The following is an 11,915-nucleotide window of genomic DNA, read 5'->3' on the forward strand; positions in this document are numbered from 1 at the left end:
GGGGTTGGGGTCCATTGTGATTGCATTAACTCCACACAGACAGTCACCCAAGGCTGGAATCGAACCTGGGACCTTGGTGATGCGAGGCAGCAGTGCTAACCACTGAGCCACCATGCCACCAAAGGTCAAACCATAACTGTTTAAACTTTAAATGTCACCTACAAATTGTTCTTTAAACTATGCAGCTCACCATAAATATTGTAATTAAACGAGGTTATCTGCATATCAGAGATGCTTGTTTCATTTTCTGATCTGCCACTAATTCAGAATTGTTTCGAAGTAGTTTGGGAAGAAGGACAGCTATATAGTGTAGATTCCAGAATGGCTTAAGTCCGAAGAATGGGAGTGGTCGGGAGGGGGTTTGGATTTATTGGGACTTGAAAGAGTGAAATAAATAGGAAGGGTTTGGGATTCTTTGAAATCTTGTAGATTGAAAGTGAGGGGGTTGGATTTCGTGCCCACCAATAGTGTGTGAAACAGAATTGGGTAGGGAGGTATTGTGTAATTTGGGATTGTGTAAGATGGGATCGCATGGGAAGAGTTCAACATTTACTGGGATTGTGAAGTGTGGGAGTGAACGGGAAGGGGTTTGGGTCCATTGGGAAAGTATAGAGTGGGTGTGAAAAGGAAGTGACTTGCGTCCATTGGGATTGTCAAGGGTGGGGATGAATAGGACAGAATTTGTTTCCTTTGGGATTCGACTGGATGGTTGAGTTTTTGTGTCCAATGGGATGGTGCAGATTGGGAGTGAACGGGCAAATGTTGGTCGCGATTGGGATTGTGTCAGGTTGAATGAGTCGCGATGACGTCGTGCAGTGAGTGAATGAGAAAGGTTTGGGTCCTTTGAGACTTTCTGGAGCATCTGTGCCTGGGGAAGGTTGTGTGTCCATTGGCACTCTGTAGAGTGGGAGAATATGGGAGGAGAAGTGGTTCGATTGGCATTATGGGAATGAATGGGAAGGTGTTTGAACTCATTCGGTTGTGTCAATGGGACTCAATACGAAGCAGGTTTATTGTCCATTTGGAATGTGCAGATTTAGGATTGACTGGGAATTATGATTTGGTCCTTTGGGATTCTACACAATTGCAATGAAAGGGTTAGTTCCATTGGGGGTAAAGTGAAAGGGTTTTGAGTGAATCAAGTTGAAGTTTAATGTGAGGCGTTTTTTTCCCCCTCGGATGGGGAATTGCACGGAGGGGCAGGAGGTGAGGGGAGAGATTCTAAAAATATATGAGGGACAGCATTTGTTTTGGAACAGACGGGGTTTCGAGTGTGGAATGAACTTCCCGGTGGAACTGGTGGACCTGGACAGAATTTGGATAAGTCCATAAAGAAGAAATTCAAAGTTTGGGAGAAGATTTGTAGCTCGGGTGCTCGTTGTTGTGGTTCTGTTCGCCGAGCTGGGAATTTGTGTTGCAGACATTTCGTCCCCTGTCTAGGGGATATCCTCAGTGCTTGGGAGCCTCCTGTGAAGCGCTTCTGTGCTGTTTCCTCCGGCATTTATAGTGGTTTGTCTCTGCCGCTTCCGGTTGTCAGTCCCAGCTGTCCGCTGCAGTGGCCGGTATATTGGGTCCAGGTCGATGTGTTTGTTGATAGAGTCTGTGGATGAGTGCCATGCCTCTAGGAATTCCCTGGCTGTTCTCTGTTTGGCTTGTCCTATAATAGTAGTGTTGTCCCAGTCGAACTCATGTTGCTTGTCATCTGTGTGTGTGGCTACTAAGGATAGCTAAGGAAGACAGCTAACAATCCTTATCCATGAACACCAACTAGACACGAAACAACATGACCAGCTATCCTAAGTAGCCACACACACAGATGACAAACAACATTGGTCAGAGTATTGAGTACAGGAGTTGGGAGGTCATGTTGCGGCTGTACGGGACATTGGTTAGGCCACTGTTGGAATATTGCGTGCAATTCTGGTCCCCTTCCTAACGGAAAGATATTGTGAAACTTGAAAGGGCTCAGAAAAGATTTACAAGGATGTTGCCAGGGTTGGAGGGTCTGAGCTACAGGGAGAGGCTGAACAGACTAGGGCTGTTTTCCCTGGAGCGTCGGAGGCTGAGGGGTGACCTTATAGAGGTTTACAAAATTATGAGGGGCATGGATAGGATAAATAGGCAAAGTCTTTTCCCTGGGGTCGGGGAGTCCAGAACTAGAGGGCATAGGTTTAGAGTGAGAGGGGAAAGATATAAAAGAGACCTACGGGGAATTGTTTTCACCCAGAGGATGGTATGTGTATGGAATGAGCTGCCAGAGGATGTGGTGGAGGCTGGTACAATTGCAACATTTAAGAGGCATTTGGATGGGTATATGAATAGAAAGGGTTTGGAGGGATAGGGGCTGGGTGCTGGCTGGTGGGACTAGATTGGGTTGGGATATCTGGGTCGGCATGGACGGGTTGGACCGAAGGGTCTGTTTCCATGCTGTACATTTCGATGACTCTACGACCAGTGGGATAGCGTTTTTACGCATATTGTGGAGCATGAATAGAAGTGACTTTTCAAACTGGGGTTGTTGCATGCCAGAGGAAGTGTCAGATTTAACTGGATATGGTTAAAACATTGAAAGGACAATTGGGCGGATGTATGAATAGCAAGGATTTAGAAAAATATCGGCCAAATGCAGGAGGTAGGACTAATTCAGTTTGGGAAACTTGGTTGGCAGGGACGGGTTGCACTGAAGGGTCTGTTACTGTGCAGTACGACCCTCTGCCTGTGAATGGAATAGATTTGTGTACATCGGGATTGTGGAGAGTGGGAGGGAATGGGAAGGGATTTGAGTCCTTCCAGAATGCGCAGCGTCGAAGCCAACGGGAAGGGGTTAGTTTCCAATAGGATTGTGTGCAAATTGCTGTGAATGTTAGGGGGGAGGGGGGGGGGGTTGGAGTCCATTGTGATTGCGTAGAGTGGGAGTGAGTAAGAATGGGTTCGGGTCAATTAGGATTACGTAGAGAGTGGATGAGGGACTGGAAGGGGTTGAGGTGTTTTGGGATTGTTTAGAGGGAGGGTGAATGGGTAGGGGTGTGGTTCTATTGGAATTGTCTCAACTGGGGGATGAATTGTAAGGGGTTGATGTCAGTTGGGATGGCGCAGAAGGAAGTAAACGCATGCAGGTTGGAATCCATTAGGATAGTGCAGCGTGGGAGTGAAGGTGAAGGCTTTTGGGCACATCTCTATTGTGATAACTGGGAGTCAACGTGGCAGGATTTAGCTCCTTTGAGATTCAGATGAGTTGGCCTGAATGGTCAGGACTTTTCTCCATCGTGGCTGTGCAGAGTTGGAGTGTATTGGGAGGGGGTTTGGGCCCATTGTAGAGTGGGAGTGAACGGGAAGGTGTTGCGAGGTTGTGCAGAATACTCATGCTTTGAAAAGCAGTGCGTGGTCCCTTTAAGAGATAAAGTGTTTTTATGAACTTGGAGTTTTTAAAGAAAAGATGAGTGCGTGTGGGCAGCAGTTTGTAGCTGCCCGATTTGAAATATTTTGTATCAAACAGCGAAGCAGCGTTTTTACCAGCCAACAGTATAACTTCAGCCAATTAATTTGAAAAAAAAGGCACTTGGAGATGAAGCCAATTAAAGTTAAATTTGGCTGTTTGGACAACTCAGTCCCAATCGGATTGCGAAGACATTAATGTGTGGATGTAGGTTTGCTCGCTGAGCTGGGAGGTTCATCTCCAGACGTTTCGTCACCCTACTAGGTAACATCTTCAGTGGGCCTCCAGGCAAAGCAACGCTGATGGTTTCAGCTTATATGTTTGCGTTTCTTAGGGTTGGTGATGTCATTTCCTGTGGCGATGTCATTTCCCGTTCTTTTTCTCAGGGGGTGGTAGGTGGTGTCTAACTCCATGTGTTCGTTGATAGAGTTCCGGTTGGAATGCTATGCTTCTAGGAATTCTCGTGCAAGTCTCTATTCGGCTTGTCCCAGGGGGGGTTGTGCTGTCCCAGCCGAAATGGTGTCATTCCTTATCTGTATGGAAGGATACTAGTGAGAGAGGGTTTTGTGGCGATTTGATGTTCATGTATCCTGGGGACTAGTAGCCAACCCAAGAAACCCAAACATATGAATGGAAAGCAGAAACCATCAGCATTGCTTCACCCAGAGGCCCAGTGACGATGTTACCCAGTGGGGTGACGAAACGTCTGGAAATGAACCTTCCAGCTCAGCGAACAAGCCGACATCCAGAACCTCAACCTGTGCGACAAATCTCAAAACTCACTAACATTAAGGCGTGATAGGGGTTAAATAACCAAGGGATTTTTTTTTTCAAGAGCGGAGGAACTCCAATTGCCATCTGAAGAGGAAATAATCATGTTGCTCTCCACAAGAAATCTCTACGATCTCTGAGATGAAAGTACCATCCACCCACCCATCCATTAACGGGACCACAGCACGTTCAGCTAACATTCCAGACATCAGCATTCGGCAGACAGAGGCGTTCAGAACAGGAGACATTCCAGAGAAACATCCCCTGACCGCGGGAGAGACAAAGGGGAAAGGCTGGAGAGGTCAGAAGGACGTTTTGGAAAACACATCTAATGTCACCATTGAGAGATTACGATTTTGATATATTGTGTTGCTTTACAAGTGGGAGTTGTGTTTATTCGGAAAGCATTCTATTAAAATATTCCTTTTTTCTTTTGTTAGCAGAAACCAACATCACCACTGACTGTGACCCAGCCAGCACAGAGTCAGTCCCCTAAACTGAGGAGACTTTAAAATCTTCTGGTTATATCGTTTTTTTTCGCTGTTTCTCCCCTGCACTACTGCCCAACTGCGGTAGTGCTTATTCCCCCCCCCCGCCACACATTCCCCCCCAGCACCCATGATGTGTGCATGCAGGTGTGAGACACAGTGAAAGACAACACATGTTTAAATAGAGTCATCGAGATGTACAGCATGGAAGCAGACCCTTCGGTCCAACCCGTCCATGCCGGCCAGATATCCCAACCCAATCTAGTCCCACCAGCCAGCACCCAGCCCCTATCCCTCCAAACCCTTCCTATTCATATACCCATCCAAATGCCTCTTAAATGTTGCAATTGTACCAGCCTCCACCACTTCCTCTGGCAGCTCATTCCACACAAGCACCGCCCTCTGTAAAAAAGTTGCCCCATAGGTCTTTTTTATATCTTTCTCCTCTCATCCTAAACCTATCCCCTCTAGTTCTGAACTCCCCCACCCCAGGGGGGAAAATACTTTGTCCATTTACCCTATCCATGCCCCCTTATGATTTTATAAACCTCTATAAGGTCACCCCTCAGCCTCTGACGCTCCAGGGAAAACAGCCCCAGCCTGTTCAGCCTCTTCCCTGTAGCTCAACCCCTCCAACATCCTTGTAAATCTTTTCCGAGCCCTTTCAAGTTTCGCAACGTCTTTCCGATAGGAAGGAGACCAGAACTGCACGCAATATTCCAACAGTGGCCGAACCAACGTCCCGTACAGCCAACTCTCCAGCTCAGGCAATATCCTTTTTTATTCACTTCCCACCACCAGGAACAAAGGAAACAACCGAGTGGCCAGTGACAAGCAGTGCCCTTCGCATCAAAGGGCACTGCTGAATGATGATCGAAAGAGGGAAGGGGCGGGCAAAGGGATTACATCAAAATAGAGTCGGAGGGGGGAAATAAAACACTCCACTCCCTGCGGCGCCCACCTCTCCCTGAAACCTCCGAGAGAGTTGGTGGGCACCCGGGCATTGACAGAACCACAGAAGAGGGGCAGGCAATTGGCCATCGAGACCCCTTCTACTGCCCACTGCCTGGGATCTGTTTATGGCTTATTTTATTCGGGAATGGGCAGTTAGAGAGTCATTGCTCGGTTCTTCGAGGTTAGGTTAATGTGTTCCCTGTTGGAGTTAGATAGATATATTTTGACTTGGTATAAATAAAGTGAGTATCAGGGATTCCTTGCATATAACCATACTTACAGCAGATTACAAGGGGTCGGGCGAGATTTTCTGGGGGTTTCGGGTTTAGTTTTTAGAAGGGAACTTCAACTCCCACTTTAACAGGTTGGGGCTGGTGTTTTGGTTCAATTATCAGAGGCACACAGCCTTAACCTGTTCGTAACAATGGGATTTGGGTCCATTGGGATCGTGCAGAGAGGGAGTAAATGGGAAGGGATTTGGGTCCATTGGGATTGTGCAGAGGGGGAGTGATCTGGAAGGGGTTTGGGTCCATTGGGATTGTGCAGAGTGGGAGTGATCTGGAAGGGGTTTGGGTCCATTGGGATTGTGTAGAGTGGGAGTGAAGGGGAAGGGGTTTGGGTCCATTGGGATTGTGCAGAGTGGGAGTGAACAGGAAGGGGTTTGGGTTCATTGGGATTGTGCAGAGTGGGAGTGAACGGGAAGGGGTTTGGGTCCATTGGGATTGTGCAGAGTGGGAGTGAACGGGAAGGGGTTTGGGTCCATTGATATTGTGCAGAGTGGGAGTGATCTGGAAGGGGTTTGGGTCCATTGGGATTGTGTAGAGTGGGAGTGAAGGGGAAGGGGTTTGGGTCCATTGGGATTGTGCAGAGTGGGAGTGATCTGGAAGGGGTTTGGGTCCATTGGGATTGTGCAGAGTGGGAGTGAACGGGAAGGGGTTTGGGACCATTTGGATTGTACAGTGTGAGAGTGATCTGGAAGGGGTTTGGGTCCTTTGGGATTGTGCAGTGGGGGAGTGAATGAGAAGGGATTTGGGTGCATTGGGATGGTGCAGAGTGGGAGTGAAGGGGAAAGGGCTTTGTGTCCATTGACATACCGCAGTTTAGGAGTAAATGGGAAAGGGTTAGGGTCCATTTGAGATTGCATAGAACGAGTGTGTACTTCAAGGGGTTTGGTGTCCACTGGGATTGCCTAGATTAGGAGGGAACGGGAAGGTGTTTGCGACTATTGGGATTTTTTGGAGAGGGAGTGAATGGGATGGAGTTTGGTGTCGATTGGGATTCTGCCAAGTGGAAGTGAACGGGAAGGGGTTTGGGCCGATTGCAATGAGTGAACAAAGAGGGGATTTGGTGTCCAGTGGGATAGTGCAAAGTGGGAGTGAGTAGGAAGGAGTTTGGTTTTCTTTGGGATAGTGTAGAATGGGAGTGATCAGGAAGGGGTTTGGGAAGACTGGGATTGTCGAGTGGGAGTGAACAGGATGAGTTTGGTTGTCCAATGGGATTGTGCAGCGTTAGAGTGAATAGGAACTAGTCTGGGACAATTGGGCTTGCGTTGAGTGGTGAGTGAACAGTATGGGCTGGGTGCCCTTTGGGAATGTGCCAAGTTGGAGTGAACGGGAAGGGGTTTGGGTTCCATTGGGATTACGTAGAGTGGGAGTGAACAGGAAGGAGTGTTGAAGATGTCGCATTCATGAAGTGTTGGAGTGAATTACAAATCGTTGTTTGCGATTCTGTAGAGTGACAGTGAATGGGAAGAATTGTGTGTCTATTAGAGCCATATAGAGTGGGGATAAAATGGGAGGAGGTTTAGGTCAATCAGCATTGAGTAGTGTGAGAATGAATGGGAAGGGGTTTGGGTCCACTGGGTTGTGTGCAGCAGGATTGCATATGAAACAGGTTTAAGATCCATTTGGAGTGTGTAGATTGGGATTGAATGAGCCTTGGGTTTGGGTCCTTTGGGATTCTGGACATTTGCAATGAATGGGAAGGAAGTTGGGTACATTGGGAGTAAAGTGGAAGGGTTTTGAGGGAATCAAGATTAAGAAGGGGTAATGGTCGATGTCTTTTCCCTCAGGTGTGGGACTTCAAGGTGTTTAAGGTGAGGGGAGAGAGATTTTGAAAAGGCATGAGGGGCGATTTGCATTACAAAGAGGGGTGGCTTGTGCATGGAATGCACTTCCAGAGGAATTGATAGATACAGGTACTCCTCTTGCAAGGAGTAACGGGAATGCAGAATAATGGTAAGACTCTTGGTAGTGTAGATTAGATTAGATTACTTACAGTGTGGAAACAGGCCCTTTGGCCCAACAAGTCCACACCGCCCCGCCGAAGCGTAACCCACCCATTACCCCTACATCTACATCTACCCCTTACCTAACACTCCGGGCAATTTAGCATGGCCAATTCACCTAACCTGCACATCTTTGTGACTGTGGGAGGAAACCGGAGCACCCGGAGGAAACCCACGCAGACACGGGGAGAACGTGCAAACTCCACACAGTCAGTCGCCTGAGGCAGGAATTGAACCCGGATCTCCGGCGCTAGTGAGGCAGCAGTGCTAACCACTGTGCCACCGTGCCAGATCTCGGTGTCCAGGTACACAGATCCTTGAAAGTTGCCGCCCAGGTTGATAGGGGTGTTAAGAAGACATTTGGTGTGTCGGCTTTTCTTGGTAGAGGGATTGTGTTTCAGAACTGTGAGATCATGCGACGGCTGTACAAAACTCTGGTTCAGCCGCATTTGGAGTCTTGCAAACAGTCACCGCATGATAGGAAGTTCATGGGAGCTTTGGGAACGGTTCAGAGGAGATTTACGAGGATGTTGCCTGTTATGGAGGGAAGGTCTTACGAGGAACAGCTCAGAGACCTGAGGCTGTTTTCGTCAGAGAGAAGAAGGTCGAGAGGCAACTTTATGGAGATATTGGAGATAATCAGAGGGTTAGATAGGGTCCACAGTGCAAAGCCTGTTCTTCACTTGGTGACGGCTAGCCCAAGGGCACGTAGCTTAAAATTGCAGGGAGTGATAGGTACAGGACAGATGTCAGAGGTAGTTTCTTCAGTCAGAGTGAAGTAGGGACGTGGAATGCACTGTCTGAAACAGTACTAGATTCGTCAACTTTAAGGGCATTTAACTGGTCATTGGAGAGGTATATGGACAAGAATTTTAGATGGGGCTTCAGATTGGTTCCACAGGTCAGTGCAGCATCGAGGGTCAAAGGGCTGCGCTCTATGATCTATGTTGTATCTTCAATAGTTACGTTTAAAAGACATTTGGATAAGTACATGAATAAAAATGGTTTAGGCGTATGTAGGCCAGGAGCGTGTCTGACCAGGATAACTGCTGCCTTTTACATGATGCCAATCTCACTCGCACTTGGCCGCTGCGTTGGCCCTGTATCTGGTGGGCGGGTTTTGTGACGTCAGGGTGTTACTTGGCCACTGTACCCAGCACCTCTTGCTGTTTGGTCAAGTTAAAAATCTACCTGTGTTTTAACAGCCAGGATAGATGTAGGATTGAGTGAAATGGGGTGGTTTATACATACAATAACATATCCGGGTGTACATTGTAGACTGGAATCTAATCGAGGGGTTCAGGGTGGTTTATATACAGAATAACAGATACCCTGGAGGGAGTTACAGACTGGAATCTAATCGAGGGGTTCGGGGTGGTTTATATACAGAATAACAGATACCCTGGAGGGAGTTACAGACTGGAATCTAATCGAGGGGTTCGGGGTGGTTTATATACAGAATAACAGATACCCCGGGAGGGAGTTACAGACTGGAATCTAATCGAGGGGTTCAGAGTGGTTTATATACAGAATAACAGATACCCGGGAGGGAGTTACAGACTGGAATATAATCGAGGGGTTCAGAGTGGTTTATATACAGAATAACAGATACCCAGGAGTGAGTTACAGACTGAAATCTAATCGAGGGGTTCGGGGTGGATTATATGCAGAATAACAGATACCCGGGAGGGAGTTACAGATTGGAATCTAAACGAGGGGTTCGGGGTGGTTTATATACAGAATAACAGATACCCGGGAGTGAGCTACAGACTGGAATCTAATCGAGGGGTTCAGGGGGTTTATGACAATAGACAGACAATAGACAATAGGTGCAGGAGTAGGCCATTCAGCCCATCGAGCCTGTACCACCATTCAATATGATCATGGCTGATCATTCCTAATCAGTATCCCCTCCCTGCCTTATCTCCATAACCCTTGATTCCACTATCTTTGAGAGCTCTATCCAACTCTTTCTTAAATGAATCCAGAGACTGGGCCTCCACTGCCCTCTGGGGCAGAGCATTCCACACAGCCACCACTCTCTGGGTGAAGTAGTTTCTCCTCATCTCTGTCCTAAATGGTCTACCCCGTATTTTTAAGCTGTGTCCTCTGGTTCGGCACTCACCCATCAGCGGAAACATGTTTCCTGCCTCCAGAGTGTCCAATCCTTTCATAATCTTATACGTCTCAATCCGATCCCCTCTCAATCTTCTAAACTCAAGGGTATACAAGCCCAGACGCTCCAGTCTTTCAGTGTAAGGTAATCCCGCCATTCCAGGAATTGACCTCGTGAACCTACGCTGCACTCCCTCAATAGCCAGAATGTCTTTCCTCAAATTTGGAGACCAGAACTGCACACAGTACTCCAGGTGTGGTCTCACCAGGGCCCTGTACAGCTGCAGAAGCGCCTCTTTGCTTCTATACTCAATCCCTCTTGTTATGAAGGCCAGCATGCTATTAGCCTTCTTCACTACCTGCTGTACCTGCATGCTTGCCTTCATTGACTGGTGTACAAGAACACCCAGATCTCTCTGTACTGCCCCTTTACCTAAATTGATTCCATTGAGGTAGTAATCTGCCTTCCTGTTCTTGCCACCAAAGTGGATAACCATACATTTATCCACATTAAACTGCATCTGCCATGCATCTGCCCACTCACCTAACTTGTCCAGGTCACCCTGTAATCTCCTAACAACATCCTCCTCACATTTCACCCTACCACCCAACTTTGTATCATCAGCAAATTTGCTAATGTTATTGCTGATACCATCTTCTATATCATTAACATATATTGTAAAAAGCTGCGGTCCCAGCACAGATCCCTGCGGTACCCCACTGGTCACTGCCTGCCATTCTGAAATGGAGCCGTTTATCACTACCCTTTGTCTCCTATCAGCCAACCAATTTTCAATCCAAGTCAGTATTTTGCCCCCCAATACCATGCACCCTAATTTTACTCACTAACCTCCTGTGGGACTTTATCAAAAGCTTTCTGAAAGTCCAGGTACACTACATCTACTGGATCTCCCTCGTCCATCTTCAGAGTTACATCCTCAAAAAATTCAAGAAGATTAGTCAAGCACGATTTCCCCTTCAGAAATCCATGCTGACTCTGTCCTATCCTGTTACTATTATCCAGATGTGCCGTAATTTCATCCTTTATAATAGACTCCAGCATCTTTCCCACCACTGAGGTCAGACTAACTGGTCTATAATTTCCTGCTTTCTCTCTCCCACCTTTCTTAAAAAGTGGTATAACATTAGCCACCCTCCAATCCTCAGGAACCGACCCCGAATCTATCGAACTCTGGAAAATAATCACCAACGCATCCACGATTTCCCGAGCCACCTCCTTCAGTACCCTGGGATGTAGACCATCAGGCCCCAGAGACTTATCAACCTTCAGACCTAACAGTCTCTCCAACACCAAATCCTGGCAAATATAAATTCCCTGAAGTTCAGGTCCTTCAGCCACTGTTACCTCAGGGAGATTGCTTGTGTCTTCCCCAGTGAACACAGATCTGAAGCGCCCATTTAATTCCTCTGCCATTTCTTTGTTCCCCGTAATATATTCCCCTGTTTCTGTCTTCAAGGGCCCAATTTTAGTCCTAGCCATTTTTTTGCCTTGCACATACCTAAAAAAGCTTTTACTATCTTCCTTTATATTATTGGCCGGTTTACCTTTGTACCTCATTTTTCCTCTGCATATTTCCTTCTTACTAATCCTCTGCTGTTTTTTAAAAGCTTCCCAGTCCTCCGTTTTCCCACTTATCTTTGCTATGTTATAATTTTTCTCTTTTAACTTTATATGTTTCTTAACTTCCCTCGTCAGCCACGGCCACCCATGGAATGAACTGATCCTGCAACTTCCGCATTATACACAGAAATATCCGCCATTGTTCCTCCACGGTCATCCCTGCTAAGGTATTGCACCATTGAACTTTGGCCAGCTCCTCCCTCATAGCTCCATAGTTCCCTT

The sequence above is a fragment of the Chiloscyllium punctatum genome, chromosome 39 (assembly GCF_047496795.1).
Source record: "Chiloscyllium punctatum isolate Juve2018m chromosome 39, sChiPun1.3, whole genome shotgun sequence".
Taxonomy (NCBI): domain Eukaryota; kingdom Metazoa; phylum Chordata; class Chondrichthyes; order Orectolobiformes; family Hemiscylliidae; genus Chiloscyllium; species Chiloscyllium punctatum.